This window comes from Vulpes vulpes, chromosome 4 (assembly GCF_048418805.1).
Source record: "Vulpes vulpes isolate BD-2025 chromosome 4, VulVul3, whole genome shotgun sequence".
Classification (NCBI taxonomy): domain Eukaryota; kingdom Metazoa; phylum Chordata; class Mammalia; order Carnivora; family Canidae; genus Vulpes; species Vulpes vulpes.
In genome coordinates this window covers 116,445,114-116,469,011 of record NC_132783.1, presented here as the reverse complement: position 1 = coordinate 116,469,011, position 23,898 = coordinate 116,445,114, and the positions used below count along the sequence as shown (strand labels likewise).

General features: G+C 48.8%; 1 protein-coding gene across 1 annotated transcript in view; it reads right to left on the bottom strand.

The window, feature by feature from the left end:
- FAT2 (FAT atypical cadherin 2) overlaps nucleotides 1-20,323 on the bottom strand; it is an 80,463-nt gene extending 60,140 nt beyond the window's left edge. Inside the window, exon 1 of the mRNA XM_072756844.1 lies at nucleotides 20,089-20,323. The gene's annotated coding sequence lies outside the window, so the exon portion shown is untranslated. The remainder of the gene's footprint in view (nucleotides 1-20,088) is intronic.
- Between the last annotated feature and the right edge of the window lie 3,575 nt (nucleotides 20,324-23,898).

Here is a 23,898-nt window from a genome sequence, read left to right as displayed (position 1 = left end):
GCTATCCTGGTTTGGGGGGAGGGGTACTACTGGCATCTAGTGACTGGAGAGAGGCTGGGGTACTGCTAAACATCCTGCATCGCACAGGACAGCTCCCCAACAACAAAAAATGACCCAGCCCCAAATGTCAATAGTGTTGAGGCTGAGAAACCCTGTATTTGAAGACGAGACAGACTAGTTTAAATGCTTTCTCAGGGGTACCTGGCACATACAACACAACCCTGACCACTTGACTCCTTTTCCTAAAAAATCATCACGGTTCCCCCATGGTGTTGAAGTAGTTTCACCCAGGTCCCAAGCTTAACAACCTGGCTCTAAGTACTTCCTCTAAGACTGCTCCATGAAGGCTGAGGTCCAGCCAAATGGAGCTGTGTCTGCACATGCAGGGACTACAGAAAAGCCAAGCGACCAAGACCATAGGCCTGGCATCAGACTACTTGGCCATCAGCTGTGGCTCCAGCACCTACTAGTTGGGTGATTCTCTGGGCAGATTATTTAACCTGTGTAAGCCTCAACTTCCTCTTCTATGGAATGGGGATAAAGATATTATCTACTTCCTTGATGGTTGTGAAAATGAAGTGAAATAACAAAGGTAAATAATGCAGCAGGGTACCTGGGACATAGAAGTTTTAACTCAACCCTAACCCTAAGAACACCAATAAAAAATAAATTTATTATTTTAAAAAAAGAAGTTTTAACTCGATCTTGGCTATTATTACTAATAGGAAACTCAGTTTCATAAAGGGAAGGGACCCATCGAGGGCCCTACAGCTAGATAGCATCAAAGCAAGAATTAGACCTGGGGCTCCTTGCATCATAGGCCAGGGCTGCTTCCCCTCTCCCAGGCTTATCTGCACTCATCCCACTGCAAGCCCCTTTGGATAGGGCCTAATTCTGACTCATCCTGTAACTTCGAATCTCCTGGAATGTCAGAGCTACAATGGACCTTTGAGACATGGAGTTCTGACCCCGCTCCTCAAGCATAGATGGAGAAATAGAGCCCCAGAGGGGTGATGAGTCTTGCCCCATTCCACATAGTGGGTGGCCAGGAAATAACTAGTCTCTGGGAATTGTTGAACTAACTACAAATGAGTGCTTCACCCCCTAAGACCTGCTGCGGCTCCCATTCCTTCCTGGGTCATTTCCCACATGGCTCATCCCTGAACTCCAACCTGGGTTAAAAGTCCAGCCAGACTCATCAGGGAGAAGGTAGAAGGGGAGTAAGGGAGGGCAGAGTTTGGCTGCCAAACTAAGCCTTCCAGAAGCAGAATGTGAGGCTGCATACACCAGGCTAGTGCCTGGCCTGCCCGTGAGAGTCTTGACTCCAAGGAGCTTCATGGCTGCCAGCCAGATGTGCGGAGCATTCCTGGATGAAACAGGCAAGACTTGTTTTTCCAGTTGCCTTGCTCTTCAAAGGCGAAAAAGAGTTAAACTCCTGGGGCAAGAGGGAAAAAGAGAGGCTTGCTTTCCAGAGTCCTGAGGGAGCTAAATGCAGCTTCTTTAAGACCTGGTAGGGAGCATCCCAACATGGGAGGCAGGATGGAGGCAGGAATGGAAAAGCCTGCCTATCTTGGGATCTGCAAGCCTGTGACAGAAAAGAATTTGAATATGCCCCATCCTTCTAGCCTCCCCACTATCCTTCTCTTGAAATCCTATTGGTGGCACCCCAGGTCCAGCACCTTAGAGAAGAGGGAGCAGGGATAGAGGCAGATTTTACACTTGGGGTATCTACTCCCCATCCTTCCTACTCCTCTACTCTTACTCCTTGCTTACCGCTGCGGCCCACAGTGAAGCAGGCCTCAGGCAGAAGCCATGTTCACCCCATTCCACTCACCCATCCCTGACACAGTCTCCTGTAAGAGGGAGTGGACCCCTGAGTCATGTGGACCCCAGCCCTACAGGATGGCATTGCTTTGGAAGTTGAAGTCCCAAGGAAAAACGAGTTCTTACCCCAGTCCCAAGTCTTCTCACTAGGCAGCCCAGGGAGCCTAGCATTCATGCAGCCTCCCTGCTCAGCCTGCCCTGCTTTGCGGAAAGCTTCCTGTTCACCAGGTCAGCACCCGTGTAGGGCAGGCCCCAACAAGACACAGCACTCAGCAGCTGCACAGGCATCTTGTAGAGATGAGCTTAGGGAAGGGACCAGGGGCAGGATCTCCCTAGAAGGGGATAAGATGCAAAGAGGATGCACCTTTGAATGAGGGTTTGGTGACCAGAGTTGTTTTCAAGCTGTAGGACCCACAGACCAGCCTGTGTCTGGACATTTGTTTCCTGGCACTATGCCTGGGCAAGTGAACAGGTTTGCAAGGTGCAGAGGCATGGTGGGCTCCCTGGGCTGTCCTCCCAGCCCACAGCACCTAGGACCACTATTTTGAAACATCTTGTGAAATCATAAACCAATTCAAATTACTTCTTAAAATTTTCCAGTGGCTTTCATAGCATTCAGATTAAAATCTAAACCCCTTACCAAGGCCTACAAGACCCCATTCCATGTGGGCCCTGCCTGCTTCTCCAATGTTACCTCCCAGCACTCTCCCCATTGTTCACCAAGCTGCAGCCACATGGGCCTCCTTTCTCCTCCACAAACATGCCAAACTAGAGCCTGCCTCAGGGCCTTTGCACTTGCTGTTTCCCTTAAGATTTTCACAACACTAACTCCTTGTTATCCCTCTTCCTGGCTCAGCTCAAATGTCATATCCTAACCCCCAATTTGATGTAGCCTCCTTCCTAGCACCCTTCTCTATCATACCGCCCCATTTTTGTCATGACTTTTAGCCCCACTCAGTTATGTTCTTTCTAATTTGTTTAGTGACTGTCTTCTACGCTAGACACTGGGCTCCATGAAGATAGGAGCTTTGTGTATCTTATTCATACATAAATTCCCAGTGCTTGGCACATAACCTATTCAACAGTTAAAAAATGGAAGGATTTGGACTTAGGAAAAGCAATGAGAGAATGAAAACTGAAAGAACCTTTAGTGATTATCCCTTCCTTTCTGAAGCTGGAAAATGAAGTCCCCCCAAAAGAAAGGGACTTGCCCAAAGTCTCAGGGTAAGAACCAGAGCCAGGTTCTTTCCTCCCGACCCTACTGCCAGAAGGAGAAGCCACAATTACTTGTAAATCCGACCACTTGGGTTTAAGTCCAAAGTCACCACTTGCTCACTATATCACCTTGGGTAAGCTAACCTCCTCAGACCTCTGTTTTCTCATCTGTAAGATGGGGCTATGAAGAGTCCTGTTTTCCTGGGATTTTATACAGACTAAATAAGATCATGCCCATTCATGTACTTAGCACAGCTCTTGGCCAATAGAAAAGCACTCAATAAATATTAGTTATCATTAGTTTTTAAAGCCAAAAAAGAATCAAAGCCTGAGGTCAGAGTGAGGGTGGGGTCCACTGAGTCCTCTGGAGAAGGTCCAGGCTGTGCCCCAGCAGAGCAGGAAGCCGCTGGTCTCTGGTCGAGTCTAAGCTTGCTGGCCCAGCCACAGGCTGTTCTGGTAAGCTGCGAGCAGGCGCTTGTCTGGGGTGGGGCCTCCCGTTCTTGGCTCCCCAGACTTAGAAGAAAATCTGCATGTGGGTGAATGTGCACATTTGCAGGAGGGCACGCATACATACTTAGGTGTCTATTTTTGAAAAGTTGTATGGGTACTTTAATTGTGTGTGCCTGCTGGACAGAATGAGTGTGATATGAGCGCATAAGTTTGTAGCTATGGGGCTTGTGTGTGCACAGGCGTGAGCAAGTGCAGGGTGAGGGTTCATGAATAGACGCTTCTAGGCTATATGTCTGAATCAAATCTGCCTCCTTGGAACACCCAGACCCTCTCATTGATGGGGAAAACAGCCGAAAGTGGTTCACAACACTAAGTGTCTGGCTATGTGACCTTGGGCAAGTGGCTTACCTTCTCTGATTTTCATTTCTCTACTTCATAATACCATTTTGAGAACAAAATTAGTTAATATGCATAAATGCTGAATATAGTATGTGACACAGTTTTCAACAAATATTATCAACTACTATTACTTTTAGCAGCCAGCTCACACTCTTGACTGCTGAGTTTGTAGGGAATGAAAACTCTCAGATGTATTATCACATCACCCCCAATCTGTTCTTCACAGGCTGATTTTCTCCAACTAAATGCTACAGGGCTTTAATGAGACCATGATGCACTTTAGCCAGTGTTTCAGCTCACCACTCTGGCTTCTCAGAATCTCGATTCTAACGTTCAGAAACTTGGTGGTTGTGGCACCCATGTCTTTATCCAAGTCACTGATAAAAAGTCTAAGCACAAATGGGAGGAGCAGTGCTCTGAGATCTTTCCTCATTCTTGTGGTTAGTGACCTCAAGTGCAATTCTGGAATGAGTCACCTCAGAATACAGAGCTCCCCATCTCTGGGGAGTCCAAGCAGAGGCTGGTGGCAACCTGAGAAGGATATGGTACTCTAGAGGGATATTTGCCCTTGGGGGAGACGAATAAAGCTGTAAAGTCCCTTCCAACTCGTACAGGTATGATTCTTTGGCCTCTGCAGGCCTATGATCTCTACTAGACCCTGAAAGAGTCCTCAAAAGCAGCGAATGGATTTCCTCTAGCTGTGGATCAGGCTTGCATGCTCATTGATGCTTGCTCAAGGGGTCCTTGCAGCAAGCTAATCTGGCCCTTGGGAGACCTGGATCTAAAGTCATTTGTTCCCTGTGTGGCCTTGGTCAAATCAGCCACAAAAGCCTTGTGAACCTCTTTCTTCCTCTGTAAATGACGTGCGATATGTTGGGTGAAGGGACTGGAATGGGTTCATGATTTCAAACCCCTCTATTGCTTTCAAGGGCAGGATCTCTTTTTTTTTTCCTAATGAAATTATAAATAGAGAAAAGCAGAGCTGCACTATTAGGAGCAGGGGTACAAGGCAAGGGCCTTGCCCACAGGCTTGTCCCTCACCCCACTGGGAAGCACAGATTTTAAAAACTGGGTAGATGGCCTCTAGGAACCCCTGCAGATCTGACAGGCTGGGGCTCTGCTCTTCTAATGTCCTGTGTCCTGTTATAAAAAAAGTCCTAAGACACACAATTGGATGCGCTATGATTCTAATGTACTATGATCTATATCTGTAATGGTCCACGTGCAATGACTTTAGTTCTGACTAATGCTGTCCCTTCCATGGGGAACCAGATGTACTCAGATTAATTCAAAGCCAAATCAAACTCCCACCAAAGAAGCTTTTACCAGATTTCTTCAAACTGTCAGGCTTTGTTTCTCACAATGAAATTCCTGCCTGTCACTTCCAGAAGTACCCAGGTACAGACCAGTGATGACATTCTCCCCCATGGCACAACACCTTCCCTTTCTGTAGGCATGTCCAGATATTACGTAGTAGCCTACATAATACTCCGAGGAAGCACATCTGCCCTTTTACTCCCACCTCTCAGATAAGGGACGTGAGATTTGCACAGCATACCCAAGGCCACCCAGAAAGATGGTGGCTGAACTGAAAACACACAGCCAGACTTCCCAAACCCAAATGCTCTGGATTTCCTAGGCTGTAGGAAAATGCAATGAGATAAGATATTGTTTAAAGTTTGGAGATACTTTCATGAAAGAAAAAGTCGCTGGATTCATTTTTCTGGATAGGAGAATGTCCAATCCACTTAACTGTGGATTTGAGTGCCCTTGGTAAGTATTTTCTGATCCCACTCCCCTCCCCTCCATGGTGTCTGCCTCTGGCATCAGTGTTGGGGCTGGCTCTCATGCCTCTCAAGAAAAAATCCTAAATATATTCTCTTTGTGACAAGAGCTTAAAGGTGGGGAAGGGCAGGAGGGATTGTGCCTTTGAACCAGAATTAAAATCATCAGTGAAAGAATATTGACATTCCAGGTGCCTGCTAGTCCCAAAGTCTTTAGCTATGAAGTTGTTTTTTCTCCTAGTAGTAGGGAGCCCCTGAAGATTTTTGAGAAGACGCAGGACTGGAAAAGAAGTACATGCTGAGAAGAGTAATCTGATATCAGATTAAAAGGGAGATCTTTCCATTCAAGACTCCCACTCTGGTGTGGACTAGGCTTGAACAGCAGCTCTACTGGATTAAGCCAACTGGAATTCCCTGTGGGGAGAGAGGCTTGATTTACTTTTCAGAAACTTGGATGAACCCTGAGTCATTTGTTAGTATGTAGGCAGCCCCTGCCAGGTTCTGCTGTAACAAAACAAGTCAAAGAACTGGACACAAGCGGGAAAGGAGCCAGTGGCTTGAGCCCTTGATGGGTCGTGTGACGTTGGGAAGGCCACAGAACCTCTTCCGAGCCTCACTTTATCTGTCTGTAAACTGCAGATAATAATAGCTACTCCTACCTACTTCCCAGGGCTGCAGGGGAGACAGATAATATGGTAGGTGAATGTGCAGGGAGGAAAAGACGCAGAGGAACACCTTATTACATGGCTTGGTAAATGGCAGCCCGAACTGCCAGCCGACTGAGAGGCTCTCAGGGGAGCTGTCAAAGGCCAGGCCTGCCCACACCTGAAATTAGAAGGCAGAGATGACTAACAAAGGAAGTCCTCACCTAGGACATGGGTGAAAAGGAGCTGGGCCTGGGGGGGCCCCTTCTTTATTACTGATGACAAAAAGTATAGTGTCATATCTGTATATAATCTGTAAGTTAAAAAATCTGCATGCATTATCTCACCTGGTTTTGAGGGAGAAGTGCAGCACTGAGTAGAATTAATAATAGTCAGGGAAGTGGGCTCTGGAGTCAGATAGACCTAGTTTCAAGTCCCAGCTCTGCCATTCACCAGCTGTGTGCCCTTGGGCCGTTATGTCACCTCTCTAGTCCCAGTAAAAGGGATATGGTATAAGTACCATCTCACAGAGTTGTTGAGAAGACTGAATGAGTCAATGCATGACAAATAGCCAAGCACTAGAATGCATTCAGTCCAAGTTAATTATTGTATCAACATCACCATTATTATGACACTTATTATGATCCTCATTTTGTAAATGAGAAACTGAGGCTTGGATAATTTGAAGGCTCTGCCCAGATTCATCCATCTAATAGGTGGTGGATTCAAGTGCCAGCCAAGAATTGGAATCCATATGCCAAGAAGAGAGGGCTGGTGTAGCTGGAGCCAGTTATTTAGAACAAGGTTTTCCAAAAGAACTTTCTACCATAATGGGAATGTTCTATATATCTGAGATGTCCTGTAGGGGAGCCACTAGCCACGTGTGGCTGTCAAGCACTCAAAATGTGGCTGGTACAACAGAGGAACTGAGTTTGTAATTTTATTTAATTTAAATTTAAATAGCCTCATGTGATTACTAGCTACTGAATTGGCCAGCTCAGCTCTAGAGAGCATGGCATGGGAACCAAGAACCAAGGATGCTTGGGATTCAAAGGAGGATGCAAGATCCACCTATCTGGTAGACATGGTGGGCACACCATGGCCCATCATACTTCTAGAGACCCATGAAAATATTTTAATTTCTATTAAATTCAGAAGAAAGAAAACAGTCTTTTAGGTTGAAGAAAATGTTTTCATATATAAAAATATATCTTGGGCAGCCCAGCGGTGGTGCAGCGGTTTAGCGCCGCCTGCAGCCCAGGGCATGATCCTGGAGACCCTGGATCGAGTCCCATGTCGGGCTCCCTGCATGGAGCCTGCTTCTCCCCCTGCCTGTGTCTCTGCCTCGCTCTCTCTGTATCTCTATGAATAAATAAATAAAATCTTTTAAAAAAATATATATCTTTATATCGATATCACCATAAAATATAACTTCTAATATTTCTTCATGGATAAAGGGCCAATAATGCCTAGGAACCTTGAAAGTATTAATATGACCCTGGTGAGATGAATATTTGAAGGAAACAGAGGGCTTCCAGGCACCTGAATTTTGGGGACAAAAAGGGACAAAGTGGGGAAGGATGAGAAAATGTTTTGTTATTGGGCCTCCTCTGCCAAAGTCATTCATTCATTTATTCATTCAGCACTTATTTCCTGAGCACTGAGGGCATTCTAGAACAGGAAACAAGACAGATGAGGTTCTTACTCTCGTGGTAAGTCTATTCTAATTAGCAGGAAAAAAAGATGGTAAATCAGCGTGGTCAGGGGAGCCTTACATGACAGGGTGACATTTGAGCAGGGAGAGGGCCACAAAGACTTCTTGAGAAAGTTCCAGGCAGAAAAAAACAGGCAGTGCAGAGGCTCCACAACAGGAACAAGGAGGTCATGCAGATAGACCAGAGGGAGCAAGCACTCTCCAAAGTCTTGAGGGCGCTTCCCAGACACTGAGGCTCTTTCAGCTACTGTTTATCACCAAGGTCAATTTTCGAATGGAAGAGACACCCATTCACACCCACATCTCTATCTACATTGTGAGGACAGTTTGGCTGTGGGCATTCCAGGCTTGCAGACCTTGACACTTAGTGAGGCCCAGAGGGAGCAAGAGGTCTCTTCCTCTTGGGATTGCCTACGTGGATCCATGCACTTTGCGGTTGGAGTTGAAAACTCCCTAAACCAGAGGCACCCCAAGATCTGCAGGCTTGGAGGAAGAAACAGGAGGGAAGGGGTCCCACCCCATTTCCTGTGGGGTTCCTGGGCCAGAGTGGTTTGTAAGATGAAAACCAGCTCCAGCTCAACAGGACAGAGAACAATATTTATCAATTAGAAGCTTGAGAGACAAGCAGAGCAACAGAGCATCTCCTCCAGGTTCTACATTTGTGCCCTGGGACAGATTGGGACACAAGTGTGAACTCAACCTTGTACGAAGGCCCATGGGAAATCTCAATTTTCTCCTCCTGACTGAAAAGGCGACAGGAGGTCCCTGTACAGGAGGAGGGATAAGGAGAGGGGAGAAGAGCTGTCCTGAAGGTCTGGGTTTGGGGTGGCTCTCTGGGAGGGAGGAAGTTTGTATTCTGAAGTCATGGGGGATAGACTCCCCCAGAGGAATGAAAAGCTTCTTTTTTTAAATTTAAATTCAGTCTGCCAACATATAGTATATACTAAGTTTCAGATGTAGTGTTCAATAATTTATCACTTGTATATAACAACCAGCGCACATCACATTATATGCCCTCCTTAAAACCTATCACCAAATTACCCCACCCCACCCCCACCTCCCTTCCAGCACCCTCGGTTTGTTTCCTAGAGCATCTTTCAGTGAGTAGCACAAATTGCAGAGGCCGGAATGTCCCTGCTACATAGCCTTGTCTAGTGGGGTGCTTCCTGTCTGTGCCTCTTGTCACTCTGAATCCAGTGGAATCCTTTGCAAAAGGGTGAGTTTTCAGACATGTAGACACCAACTTCCACACTGGGTGACCTTGAATAACAAACTTGAGTTCTGTGCCTCTGTTTTTCCTCATCTTTAAGAGGGAGATAGTAAGTAAACTCACCTCAGACAGTTGTTCAGAAGGTTTGATTCGATGGTTCATATTAAATGCTTAACATGGTGCACAGCACTCAGCCATCACGAAATAAATGCTAACTGGTGTGATTTTTACTGTTGTGATTTTTAAACTATAATCATTATCATAGGTGAATTAAACAGAGCTGGTGCTGTGGTAGATGCAAGTTGGGGGTACAGAGCCTTAACTCCCATTTGTTGCCACCTCCACCTTCTGAGGCGTCTCTGTGACATTCCCAGGCCTCATGAGGGCACAGTTGGAAGACTACTAGAAGTCTAATCTGTTTAGAAAGATGGGAAGACTATGCCCAGACAAGGGAAGGCATCATATTAAATCATGTACGACAGTGGTGGCGCAACTAGAACCAGAACCTAGTCTCCCTGTCCTGGGCTCTTTGCACTGACCAAGCAGCTGCCCCCAGCCTGGCTTTTCTCCCCACCTGGAGGCTCCTTGGAACCCACAAAGCCATCCTTAAGGTCACCAGCCAGGAGGAGACTGCAGGGGGTAGGAGCTAGGCCTCAAGGTCAGACCTGGCCTTCATCCTGCCTCTGCTTGTCTCTCCCCGGCTCAGTTTCTCCATTTGTGACATGGAGATATCAGTTCTTACCTCATGGAGGATTTAATGAGCTTCTGCATGGAAAATATTTAGCACAGTGCCAGGTACACAGGAAATAGCTAATGTTATTACTATTATTAGTCATTACTATTGTAAAAATACAGTAATGTTACTACAGTTATACTAGGTGTTAAAAAGAAAGTACATGGGGAAAAAAGGGAACCATGTATGTGTACTGATCCCTGCCTATGTCCCAGGAGCTCCTTGCCAAAGTACCCTTCTACACACACACACACACACACACACACACACACGTGCGTGCGTGAATGCACCATGGGTCTTCGTGACATCCCTTCTTTCCTTGCAATGATCTGTAGCAAAGCTCAAGCAGGCAGGTTGAATGACATCAAAATAATAAGAATAATTATGTATTCCAGGGTGCCACTGGCTCAGTTGGTTAAGCATCCAACTTGTTGGTTTCGACTCAGGTCATGATCTCAGGATCATGAGATCAAGCCTTACTTCAGGCACTGGGCTGGGTGCGGAGCCTGCTTAAGATTCTCTCTCTCTCTCTCTGCCTCTGTACCTCCCCCCACTCATGCACACACGCACACACACATACACACATACACACACTCTCTCTCTCTCTCTCTCTGTCAAAAAAAAAAAGAATTTCTATTCCATATTTTCTTTTCCTGTCACCCTTTCCCCTGTAGTTGGTGCAGAGAGCTAATCAATGTAATGTCATTCAGAGGCTGAGGGAGGGAGTCGGGCGGATGTGAGGTGCCAGTGAAAACAGAAGGTAGAGAATGTCGTGGGTGCACCCCAACAACATGAATTTCCTGATCTTTTTCATTCCGACGCTGGCATGCCGGGGTGGCCTCTCCACGCCCCATCCTCTGTGATCTGTATAATGAGTCCATTCGGCGTAGCTCCCGTCTCTATCCAGGACATGACAAGCTGCCTTCCCAGGATCTAGCGGGCCCTGGAGCCACCAATAAAGTGGACCCCGTTCCTCCTAGCTGGCTCTGAGACGCTGCTGGGATGGAAGCTTCTCATTGTTCCTCGTGCATGCCACCATCAGCCACCCAAGGCCGCTCCTAGTCAGGTCTACTTCTAACTCAAGCACCCTGGGAGGTGGGGAGGCCACTGGTAGGGCCACAGAACATGATGGCCACCTGCTCAGGCTTGGGCCTAAGGCAGCTGTTCGGAGTGCCGCCTAGGTTTATGACCATTGCTGGCCGTATGATGTAGTGTAAACTACTGAACCTGAGTTTCAGTCTCTTCATACATAAATCAGAGAAGATAATCATCAGGCTGTCGTGAGGCTCAGTTAAAACGAAGTGCCTAAAACCATCCTCACATTGCCCCACACAGGAGCCCTCACTTGCAGACACGGTGTTGAAGGTGGGCCCCACTCCTTTGGTGTCAAGGGTCCTCGGTAACCCATCAGAGGGCCAAGCGGGGGGCCCAGTGGGGGCTGAGCAGAACCCCCTCATTTTATGGGACCTCCCTTGTCCATCTGGAAACGGGGCCTGGTCCCTGCTCTCGCTCTCCTGCCTTCATGGAGCTGGCCCTCCACTGAGCTGTTGTCCAATGATACCCCCAGGATGGTGATGTTTAGGGAATGTGAAATGTGTACAGAGATACAGACACTGTCGCCGCTGACATTTATTGAACATTTACTATGTGGTGAGGCCCTGTAGTAAGCACTTGGCATGCATTGTAGCTTTAAACTCGCTCACAGCAACTCTGTAATTATCCTCATTTTGTAGACCAGATAAATGAGACTCAGAGAGGTTACCCAACTAACAATGCACACGGCCAGCATTTGGCCACAGCAGGATTAAAATTCGGATCACCGGTGTGTGATGGGATCCCCTGCCTCCCCCTTCCCTAGAGAAGGGGTTGGAAATAGCACTCAAGAGGAGAGGGATCGTTTGCCCAGCAAACGCAGATTGTCAGCAAAGGCTCTGTGTCCAGCCTTCCCTCTCAGCCCATTCCCCTTGGCCTGGCCTGGCCTGGCCTGGCCTCGCCTCGCCATGCTGCCTGTCCGGCCGAGGCCAGACCCCTCTGCGCACAACTGCCCAGGACAAAGCAGGTGGCAGGCAAGCCTGGGCAGGCAGGAAGCGGCACTCCAGCAGTGGGGTGCCACAGGCAGATCCTTTCTGAAGCCCCTGTCAGCGCCACGAAACTGGCTGAACCTGTGGAGGGCTGGTGGCACGAAAGGGTTAGGGGTGATTGTGAGCCTCAAGGTGCATATTAATGAGATGCCAAGCAGCCTCTGCTGGTTGGCTCCAGGCCAAGCCCTGGAGTTCCATACACTCAAGCCCCCTGAGCTCAGTCCATACTGATTTCCTGTTTCCCACAGTAGCTCTGAGCTCCACTCCACCGTGGCACACACAGAGTGGAGCCACTGGGCCCAGTGCGTTATCACCAGACAGGGCTGGCCCTTGAATTGAACCAGTAGTTCCCACCATTGGGAATCCCCTAAGAGGGTGCGGGTGGGGGTTAAAAACACTCATTGCCAGCCCCACCCCAGATCTCTGCTAAACAAAATCATTAGGGGTGGGGCTCAGGAATAGATGTTTAACAAGTTCCCAGGGTGATTTTGGTGGGACCGGTGTTTGGGATCTGCTAAACAAGGGCATCTCTTCCTTTAGGATCCTCTCATGTCTCCTTTCAAAATGGATATCCCATCCGTGACCCTCTCCTAGGCTCTGGTGGAGAGGGGTGGGGAAGGGAGGAGAAGACCGCAGGCTCATAGAAGTGCTTCCCGAAAGTCAGTGCGTTAAAAATCACAGCCTCATCTCAAGCAGTCTGATTTAGCAGGGCTGCAGTGCGCTGAAGCGCACAGTGTCCCCTACAGGTGGTCTGCTGGCCACTGTGGGGAGAGGGGGGTGGGGTGCAGACGCAGCCCCTCAGGTAGGGCAGACCCACGGTTATCTCTGGAGTCATTTAGAAGAGCAGACAGGAAAGGAAAAGTGACAGGTCTGATTCCCGTGTCTGACTTGCACCTGAGAGTCTCTGAATCTGCAGATCGCTCTATGCATCGGCATCTCAGACCCCGGAGGCAATTGTTTATCTTGCTGTGGTCAGGTCTGTCTATCTCCCAGATAGATGCTTAGCCCCGTGAACCATATTCTACTTGCAGTAAATGGAGCTGAACCGGAAAATAAAAAGGGTTCCATGCACGTATGTACATCTCATGACACAGCAGTCCTGCTCTTAGGGGACACAGCAAAAATGTGCACGTGGACTCACCAAGGACTAACAGGGAATGTTCAAAGAGGCACTATTGTAGTAGCCCCACAGTGGAAACACCCAGAATGTCCATCAAGAGCAGAATGAGGATATTCCTCCAAGGGAATACTATATAGAAGGGAAATGAAGTATTGTTCTAGGCAACAGTACAGATGAATCCCACGCAAAAGCAGCCATGTGCAAAAGAGTGCATACTGTACTCTTCCGACTATATAAAGTTTAAAAACAGGCAAACTTATCTGTGGATTAGAGTAAGACAAAGTTGCCCTTGCAGGGGGTTAGTGACTGGCAGGGGCACAAAGGAGGTTTCTGTAATGGTGGAAATATTCTGTTTCTTCATCTGGGAGCTGGTTAGTTTCTGGAAAGTTCATTGAGCATGAGCATTGAGCATATGATTTGTGCATTTCTCCATGCATATTACACTTCATTAAAAAGTTTTCTGAAAATGCTAATAAAGGACTTCAAAGAACCTTTAATAAAAGGGAAGACACTGAAATAATAAAAGCATTCTGACTACAGCACATTGCATAGGATTTCATTGCTTCTGGGATCTTGGACTCTTCCTGCCCCAGGACCAGGAAGGAGATAGTTCTCAGAAACCAAGAAGCACGGGAGCTGTGCCAGAGCATACCAGGACTGTGGAACACTGAACACTCAGCAGCTCCCTCTCCCCACCCCCACAGAACCGCAAGGGCAAGGCAAGCCCGCTCTCCACTGGGTTCCCAGGCTCAGCTGAGTCCCCATTCACTGGGGTTTACTTCATGCAGCATTTTTTTCTATCCTCAGAGCAGTTTTCTTGTCCACTTTCTAGTTTGATCTCCTCAAAGGCAACCAAAGAGTATCTCCACTTTATAGATAGGGAAGTTGAGACGCAGAGAGGGGAGGGTCAGAAGATTTGGCCAAGTTCATACTGCCAGCAAATGGCCCAATCAGAACTCAAACACAGGTCTTCAGCTACCAAGTCCAACATTCCTTTGGCTATATCACAGATAGGCTCTTCTCAGTAATAGTCATGCTGATTGTAGCTTCATCACTTAGCAATCACTTGCCTGTGGCTGTCAGAGTCTTTCAACAACCCAAGGATGTAGGTACTGTCATTTTATCCCCATTTTACAAATGAAAAAAACTGAGAGGCAGGAAGCCCAAGTGCCTTGTCCCAGGTCAGTGGCCAGTAAGATGGTATGTGGTTTGGAAAAATGGCCTCTCCAGAATTGGAGCTCGGAAACACTCGTTTAGTGGTTTCCAAACCCAGCTGGTCCTCACTTGGAGTTCCAATGGAGCTTGTAAAAATACAGATTCCCGGGCCCCACACCTGGATCCCACATTTTAGGGCTGTAGATCAAGATGGGGCTGAGGAATCTGGTACACAACCCAACAAGAAAGTATTTGACAACACCCCAGCTGCCTGGGTAATCACTATGTTTGTGTGTGTGTGAAGGGGCGGGAGGGTGACTGGCCAGGAGCATCAGGAGGGCTCTTGGGGAGCTGGGGGTATCTGCTTTTGCTCCGGTCGCAGGTTGGACGCTGGTGTGTTCATTTGATTAGAACTTATAACTTGATGTTCTTGAATGTTTGCAAGATGGAAAAAAGCACAGTCAGGGACACTGTATAAGGAATCTTTACAGGGTAGAGACATATTAGGGATCTAATAGGGTTCTTCTAATTATATATTTCCAAGAGTTGGAGATTTCTTGGACTTGAATTTTCCAAGATGCTATGATTCTCTCGATTCAATTCCCAAGACTTCAGGAGCCCCCAAATCTGTCATAGTAGCTAATGTTTAGTGAGCTTTTAATATGTGCTGGCTACTATGCTAACAACTTTATATGCATCCACACACAGTTCTGCGAGGCAGAAAGCATTACACACCCTGCACCCTCAGAGAGGTGAAGTGATGTGTCCAAGGCCATGGACATAGCTGGAGCACCCTGGCTCCAGAGCTCATGTGCCCAAACCCTGACGCAATGCTGGTATCAAGCTCCGCCGCTTCCCAAGGCTAAGCTCCTGGGCATCCAAAATGATGCATTTTGTGCCGTGCAGTCTTGCATTTGCTGAGAGGATCCAGAGGAAAGGGGATGCTGCAGGTACAGACAGCAGCTCTGACCTGGGGCGCGTGAGCACACGCACACTAACATTACCCCACAGCTGGCATGTACAGTCCTGCTCAGCTTGCACGGAGGCCAACCGCTTGAGCACTGGAGCCAAACAGGACCTAGAAAATGGAGACTTCTCCACTATGGGCTCCCTGCCCCCAGCAAGGGAATGGACAGGTGCCTCGCAGGGGCCACTCCAGTCTCAGGAATGGGAAAAGACTCAGGACTGAGAGAAGGCGGGGGGGGGGGGGGGGGGGGGGGGGATTTCTCTCTTCCACAAGCTCCACACTGGGAAATGTTTAAGGCAATCGCCTCTTTCAGGAGGAGATGAATTTTCGGAGACAGTTTGCTAATCAGTGGAAATATCAGGCATGCACTTGCCCAAGGGGAGACAACAAAATAACCTTGTACTCCAATTCCCTTCCTTAAATTTCTGCTCCTCCCCACAGCCACACACAGTAGCCAAGTCACCCTTCAACTTAACCTCCCTCAACACGGTCCTCCAATATTTACAAAATAAAGGCCATGCTCCTACTATGATTTTCTGAAGTCCTATGTTTTATATACAGACATATGAAGATATTTTCAGATGCAAGTGTATATCTGGGATTTGCTTCAAAATAATCTGATGAGGGAAGAATTAGTGAAGGAAAGACAATTGTTGAAGCTGAGTGATTTTTTATACTCTTCTGCTAACTTTTGTTTATTTCTATAATTTCCCATGAATTAAAAAAAATCATATATAAATTACATTGAAAAAAAAAAGCCATACGCCTTAGCATGTCACATAAGACCTTCAATGACCTGGCCCCACCCTACCTTTGAGTGCACATCTCTAACCATTCTCCACCCAGGTGATGGTTTCCTGCACACACCTGCCTTGCCTTGACACATGCTACTTTCATTTTCTGAAGTGCCTTTCCTACTATCCATTCCTTATTTAAGCCTTATTCAGACTTCAAAACTGAAGTTTTGTGACAGCTCCTCCAAGAAATCTTCCTTCACTGACTCTATGCCTGGGCTGAGTATCTCTCCTCTGGGCCCCCATGACAGTCTCAGTGTGCCTCTACTTTACTGCCTACCTCAAGGTATTCATCCATCCATCTATAGGTCTGCTTCCCCCAACCGTGAATCTCTGGGGACCTGATACATGGAACACACTCATTAGGTGTAGTGAACTGAGTGCTGAGAGGACAGAAGCTGTGGGATGGAGAGGAAGTGGCTTAGCCTTTCTGAGTGTCTCTTATCTTCACACGGAAAACGGCACCAGCAGCAGCCAAGAGGCACTACTGGGCTGGCCTGCAGAGCAGTTATGCAGAGTAGAAGGTCCTTGTGAAATGGTCTAACCTGGTGACAGCCCGGTCAATGAGCACTCCCCTTTACATGTTTAAATCTCATGCTCAGCAATGGCTCCCTGTTGGCTGTACAACGACCCAGGACACCATTACAAACTGGTGACTTGAGGCAAGTAATTCAAAATCTATGGTTCTGGAACACCTGGGTGGCTCAGTGGTTTGGTGCCTGCCTTTGGCCCAGCGCATGATCCTGGAGACCCAGGAGCAAGTCTGAGTTCCCCATGGGGTTGCCCATGAGTTCCCCATGGAGTTGCCCATGAGTTCCCCATGGGGGGCCTGCTTCTCTCTTAGCCTTGGGCTAGTCATCGGGTTCCCCATGGAGAGCCTGCTTCTCTCTCTGCCTATGTCTCTGCCTCTCTCTGTGTCTATCATGAATAAATAAATAAAATCTTTTAAAAAATCTATGTTTCCATCCATAGAATGGGACCAATGATTCTTAGAGACTTCAGGGAATTCCTGAGGACCCTTCTAGTTGCACAGTTACAGATACCTGCCAACTCACTGGCAGTGGTGTGTATCCCCAAGTGTGCATGTGCATGTCGGGGGGGGTGTTTGTGGGAGTTGGGGGAGGGGTCCAATTTATGAGGTTTATGTCCCCTGTCCCCTGAAGGGCCACTCAGAGTCTAGCCACCAGCCTGGTTGTGTTCTGGGGATGATTGGCCGGCCTCCTAAGTGAATGACCAACCTGACCAGGAAGCAATACTCTTCCCTGAGCCAGGCTCGGCAGAGAGAGGTGGAGGTAAGTGAAAAGGCCTTCCCCACTCACATGCTGAGTGACCTCAGCCAAGTGCTCAGCATTCTCTGTCCAGGCTGTAGCGTCTCCATCTGTCTGATTCGATTATCTCTAAGGATCCTTCGCTCCCCACTCTTATTGATCTGTGACTGGCTAATGCTTAGTCCCTGTAAGTGACAGTGCTCATCTATGAATTAGAAATGAAGATTCATTTGTTCTCTCAGCAGATATGCAATGAGCATCTTTGATTGGCCAGGCGCTGTGCTAGACACAGGACCAGAGCAGTGAGCCACACTTAGTAGGAGAGATAGTACAGAAAAAGACCCTCGAATAATTAGTAACTACAACTGCAATTTTTCTTATGAAGGAAGACTTCAGGGTGCTGTGAGTGGTCTCCACCCAGGGAAAGCAGAAGGAGCCAGTTAGTTGATGACCATCAGTGTACTGAATACGACCCTGTGTGCTACATTTAAATGTCACATCGATCTCTGAGAAAAAGACTATTGTTAGCCCTATTTCTCAAATGAGAAGACTGAGGTTTAGAGAAGTTGAGGCCCAGGTCACACAACTAAAATAATATCCAGGATTTGGAGTCACACTTTTCTTTGTAAGTCTATCTAGAAACCCCCATTATCAATGTAAGCATTAAGACCATCAGCCAAAAAAAAAAAATAAAATAAAATAAAATAAAATAAAATAAAATAAAATAAGACCATCAGCCATAGAAATAGTAGCTTTGAGATTCTGAGCCAACTCAGCTTGTGTAGGGGACCCAGGAAGTATGGGAAATGCCCAGAGGCTCTGCCCTGTCCAATTCCAAAGGAGCCCGAAAGGCAAGGCGCACCCAGGGAATACAGAAGGTCCCTGATTATACCAACATCATTGCCTGGTTCTCTTTAAGACTTGGCCCTTGCCCCACATTCTGTCCCACCTGGCCTCACCTGGTCAGTAGCAGTGCCAGCACCATCGTCTGTTACGGGGCTGCTGGAAGGAGAACTTCTAGGCCGAGGTGAGTTCATTTGTGCCCAAGGAAGAAAGTGCAGGGAGCAGACCACGGTGGCCCAACTCATAGGGGACCAGCTGGCAGCCCCTCCCTGTAGAAAGGACAGCCACCACTGACACACAGGGGCAGGAGAATGTCAGAGCCCTTCTTGGTCTGTCTCCTGAGTCCTTAAGGAGACCACTAAGAATCATGGAATCAGAAGGAGTTTCCAGGGAGATCTTGGCTCCCTCTAGCTCCTCTTCCATTTTACAGATGAGAAAACTGAGGCCTGGGGAGCTTCTGGCAGAGGGGGGTGTCACTGTTGCACTCTGTCGGGCTAGCCAGTGTCATGGACTCAGCACCTCCCTGCCACGGTGTAAGCTGGGGTCTGTGGAGAACACCAGGGGAAACTTTGCCCCGGGATTCCTCACCTGCAAAATTGACAACCTCTTTGCCTTTATCCAACAGGCTTACTGGGGTGAATCAGCTAAGAGCGGATCATAGCCACCTTCATTTTATATGTAGGGAAATAGGCCCAGAGAGGTATGGAACCATCTACACAGCCTGCGAGTTACAGAGACGTGAATCATGAAATTCTCTTTCCATCCCCCCTTGCTTCAAAAACTCGCAATTTTCAAATGACCAGGCCCAGTCCCTGAACACAGGAAGCATCCAGTAAGTATCAACAATAATAATAACTATTATACTAGTCGTGTTCTGCGTGGAGGGCTCTGTTAATCTGCCCAGGCTCAGCTCCCCATCTGTCAAAGGAGCCCTGAGCCTGCTTCTCTGCCTCCCTCCTCTCTCCTGAGCCGAGGCCACCAGCGCTAGAGTGTGGCAGGGGCCAGAGACAGCCTTTCTGAGCCCTCAGCAAACCGGGGCATGCTCTGCTGCTCCCCACATTGGGGCATACGGCACACCCTCTCTCCAGTGGAAGGCTGAACTCTGGCCTGGTGGCTCTGTTCAGCGTTCCACTCCAGCTCACCTGCCTCCAAAGATATGCATCGGATTCCTGTTTCCCCCAAGACAGGGGAACAGACCTGCTCCCACTCACCCCACCTCAGGGGTGCCTCTCAGACTCACAGCCTTTTACAGCCCTTAGAGATGGTGAGCACCCTCACTTTACAACCAGGAAAGCTGAGGTTCTAATCAGGGTGCCTCAAGAGCCATACAGGAGCCAGGGCTGGCCAGCTTATCAGACTGTCCCGCAAGCCCTCCTTCTCTCCTCCACGCCAGGTGGCTTTTCTGTAATAGGACTCCTTTGCCCCCTGGACATAACACCAAGAAGCCAGCACCTCTTGGTTCCCTGGTCCCAGAACCTCCCCCTAAAAGTACGTAAGAAAATGTCCCCACATCCCTCTGAAGGCTCATCCCCAGAAAGCCCATGCAGAGACTCTCATTCTTGCAAGGACACGACTCCAACTTCCCACACGTGCAAATATGACCTTCCTCCTCCATGAGATCAGACTCCTGGCCTTGTCCATTCCTGGGCCCCAATCTCCAGCCCCCAGGCTTGGGCTGGCTACATCTCTGGCTGCATTCAGTGTACCTAGGTGCCCTGGGCCCAGGTGTCCCTGCCCTACCCCCACCATGCCTGCCCCAGTCCAATCCTGATCCCGTCACCCACCCTCCAAGAACCTGGACCGCCCCCACCTGCTCTGGGACAAGGCACAAGAATGGATCCGCTGTGCACCCCCTCCCCCAACCTCCCATCCTCCAGCAGTCCTTACCTATGCCCTTCAGGTAGGGGAGGGTGCCCCAGGCTGGGCTGCTGGGCTGGAGCCCTCTCCGCGAGCTCGGGGCTGACAGGCTCCGGAGGGAGGCGCAGAGACTCCGCGCAGGAAAGCCCGCGTGCACTCGCGCTCCGAGGAGGCTGCTGAGAAAGTTGGAGTAGGTGTGTCCCAGCCCAGGAGGAGGAGGAGGAGAATTGAGGCGGATCATCCCCTCCTGCCAGCTCTCGGTCTCACGGAGAGGGAGGGAGGGAGGGAGGGAGCCAACTGGTTTGTGGCCCAGAACTCACAGTGGGGAATCGAGTCATGGAAAATGATGGCTGGAAAGTTGCTGAGAAACTAGGCCCATCTCCACCTCCCTCCTGGGCTTTGCAGAGGGATAAACTGAGGCCCCAGGCAGGTAGTCCTTGGTGGAGGACACACAGAGACCATGAGCCATCTAGGGAAGGACCTGGGTGGCTAAGCTCTGGGCCGGTGCTCCCCAAACATTCCTCCCTGACGCTGCAGATCTAGGACACCCCCCACCGCCACCCCCACCCCCACCCACCCAGGTCTGTTCCAAAACCCTGGCACTGCTGCCTCCGAGCTCAATAACCCTGGGTGAGATACTAGTCTGAGCCTCAATTTCCTTTTTTCTTTTTTTTTTTTACAGATGAGGATAATAATAACTCTTATCTCATGAGGATTAAATGAAATAAAGGTTAAAAGGAAGTCCCTTAGCAGAGAAAGTCTCCCGTGAAAGGTCATTCTTCTCACTGTGACTCGCTGTGACTTTCTCTACAAGTGGCTTAACCTCTCCAAGCTCTGGCTGCCCCATCTGTGAAATGGGAATAGGAATCTTGGCTTCATAAGATTGTGCAGATCCACAGGACAGATACTGTGTGTAAAGTGCCAAGCACAGCACCTGCCTCTCACTGGGAAGCAAGACATCTGAGTTTTGAGACAATTTATGGGGTACCTCTCTGCTCTGGCTCCCCAAATGACTCTAATATGCTCCCTGTGTCGAGAACCAGTGTTTTAAGGGAAGGGAAAAAAAGTCAGACAGGGATTAGCTTTTTAGTTATAGAATGCATTCCTTTGCTTGGTTTGTGTGAGGCCCTGTACCTACACTTTTCCAGGGACTGTACCTGGTGCTGGGGAAGGAAGGGTAAATGAAGCTGTTCCTGCCCCACCCTCCCAGCTGAAAATGGTTCTGCAACCATCCTATCCAATCCCCTCCCTGCTACCCAGGACTCGCAGCCCCTCTGCAGCTTCCCTGACCAATGAGTCTTCGCTTGCTTACCTCTAATTATAGGGAACTCATTACCTCTCCCACCAATCAGTTCTGACTCTTGGCATCTTTATCTGATATTCAGCTGAGCCCCAACCCTTGAACCTGGTTAATAAACAAAAATTTTGCATTTCTTTATTATTACCATTATTATAAGCTACGTGACCAAAGGCAGGTGACTCAAATTTGCTAAGTCTCTGTTTCCTCAATTGTTAAATGAGCTGACGACTCCTGGGGCTGCTCAGAACAGATGTCTTTTCTCTGCCATGTGACAAAAGCTGAGGCCTGGTTCTATGGCTAGGACACGGTTTTCTAAGAGTCCAGGCTGGACCCTAAGGGCAACTGGAGGCATTAAGGTTCTGGTCTTGGTGCTTATAAAGGAGTAATGAGGCTCTTGGCTATTTCCCAGCTCTTGGGAACTATTCATTCATGGACCTGCTGCAGCCACTGTGGGCGGCACGCTTGGGAATCTGTCACCAGCATCGGGGATGACCAGGTGCCAGGCAGGCTGCTGTGGTATGTTGCCCAAGACGCCCAGAGGAGCTCCCCAGCTGGGGGGAGAATCTCCCAGGCCTCTCTCCTACAAGCTGCCTCAGCCCTGGTTGAGAGGCCTGGGGCTGGATATGCAGCATGAGGGGAGCTCCAGTGGGAAGGCTGACCTGGACAATTATCCACTTGACTGGTTACCACCCAAGTCTTCGAGTCCAGGCCGATTAGGCATTAACCCAAGGGAAGGTGGCTGAGTCGCCCCCAAGAGGTCTTTGACTAGTCATGTGCAGAGTGGCAGGCAGCTGTCTCCCCTCTGGTCCCTACCTGGGCCAAGGCTGGCCTCCAGCCTGTCCAGTGCAGGGACAGCCTACAGCCTAGGGAGGGAAGGAAAGGATGACTTCCCCAGTTACTACTGATCCAGACCCTCGTCCTTCTTCCTTCTTGGCCCCAGGACCTGTCCGGGGCATCTGCTGGCCTCCAGTGCCCCATGCACCAGGGAAATTGGACTCCACAGTGTCCCCCAAGCATACTTGGACACTTCTCATTCCTGAGCTCCACTCACAGCTTCTTGGACATCTAAGATCGTCCCTATCCATCTTGGTACAGCCCCCATAGGCCACCTCCCCTCTGTGAGCTCCCCCGACCACACTCCTGACCTGAGTGAGAAGTAATAATATAACAATAATATCTAATCTTTATGTCAGGCACTCAACTCAGCACTCTGTGGGGATTATCGCGTTTCTCTGAACACCACCACAGTGGATTAGGTGGTTATCATGCTCTATTTTTCAGATGAAGAAACTGAAGCTCAGAAAAGCTTTAATTACTTGCCCAAGGTCACAGGTCTAGACTAAGCTAACTTTCAACCTCCCATCTGTCTGAAGTCCTTAACCACTGGGCTGCGCTGTCCTGGGTCTGTCCCTCCTCCTGCAGCTCTCTGACTAAACCACCTGTGTGACCCTCTGCTTTGTGTTCTGCTTGCATGTACCCCTGTCTTCACTGCAACCCTGACCCGCTCCATAGTAAGCTCTCAGGGGATGGATCTCTATCTAACTCAGTGGTTCTCAACGAAGACTGCGCATTGACATCACCTGGGGAGTTTTACAAATCCTGATGCCCAGGCCGGCTCCCAGACCAATCATATCCTACTTTCTGGAGGTGGGCCCCGGGGCATCAGTGTTTCCTACACAGTGCCAGGCACATTATGGACGTTAAAAGGAATTACATCTGATCTGAATCCTCTGTAGGGACCTCAGTTTCCCTATCTCAACAAAGCAGATGTTGAACTCAGATCTTTAATTCCTAGCACTGATGTTCTAAAATTCTAATATTCTTTGCAAGGATGTTATAGGCTTCTAAAGACAAACCTAGCAAATAGTCTCTGTCCACTCCTGTTACCGGCCTGAGGAAAGCCATATTACCCTGTGGGCTGGGTGAGCTTTCCCTCCTCCCTTCTGGGTTATCCTTTCCAGAGCAATCTGTGCACCTTTGCCATGGGACAGACAGTATAAACGGGGGGCCTGAGCAGTGATGAAAACTCTGACTAGAGTTTTAAGTGGCTAACTTCAGGGCGCTCATAAAGTCTGAAAGCACAGATCATGTTATTTTCATTTTTAGCAAACTGGATCCTTTTGATTCTTTTGGGGGCAGGCTAAAGGCTCAGATTTCTTCGGTGAAAAGCAGATACAAATCTTCAGAGACAGACAGCATTATCCCAGATGCGAGTGCAGGGTCAGCTGACCAACATCTAGGTTGGCCCGGAGCTGAGGGGTTCCCAGGGATCAGAGCAGGACGGTCCCAGGGAAACAGGAATGGCGGTCACCCAACTGGAGGGAACTGCAGCGTTATCGCGTCACCCATATGTGTTACATACCCAGAGTGGGTGCCGAGTGAGTGGGGTCCACTTGGGAAGACCATTCTTAAGAGAAGATTCAGCTCACTGGGGACAGTTGGCTGATGGACTGGCTATTTTGAAACAACATGTCAATGAACTTGCAGTGCAGCTATTTCCAGGGCTGGGGGCCCCTGCCATCACGCTGCCTTCTCCCTGG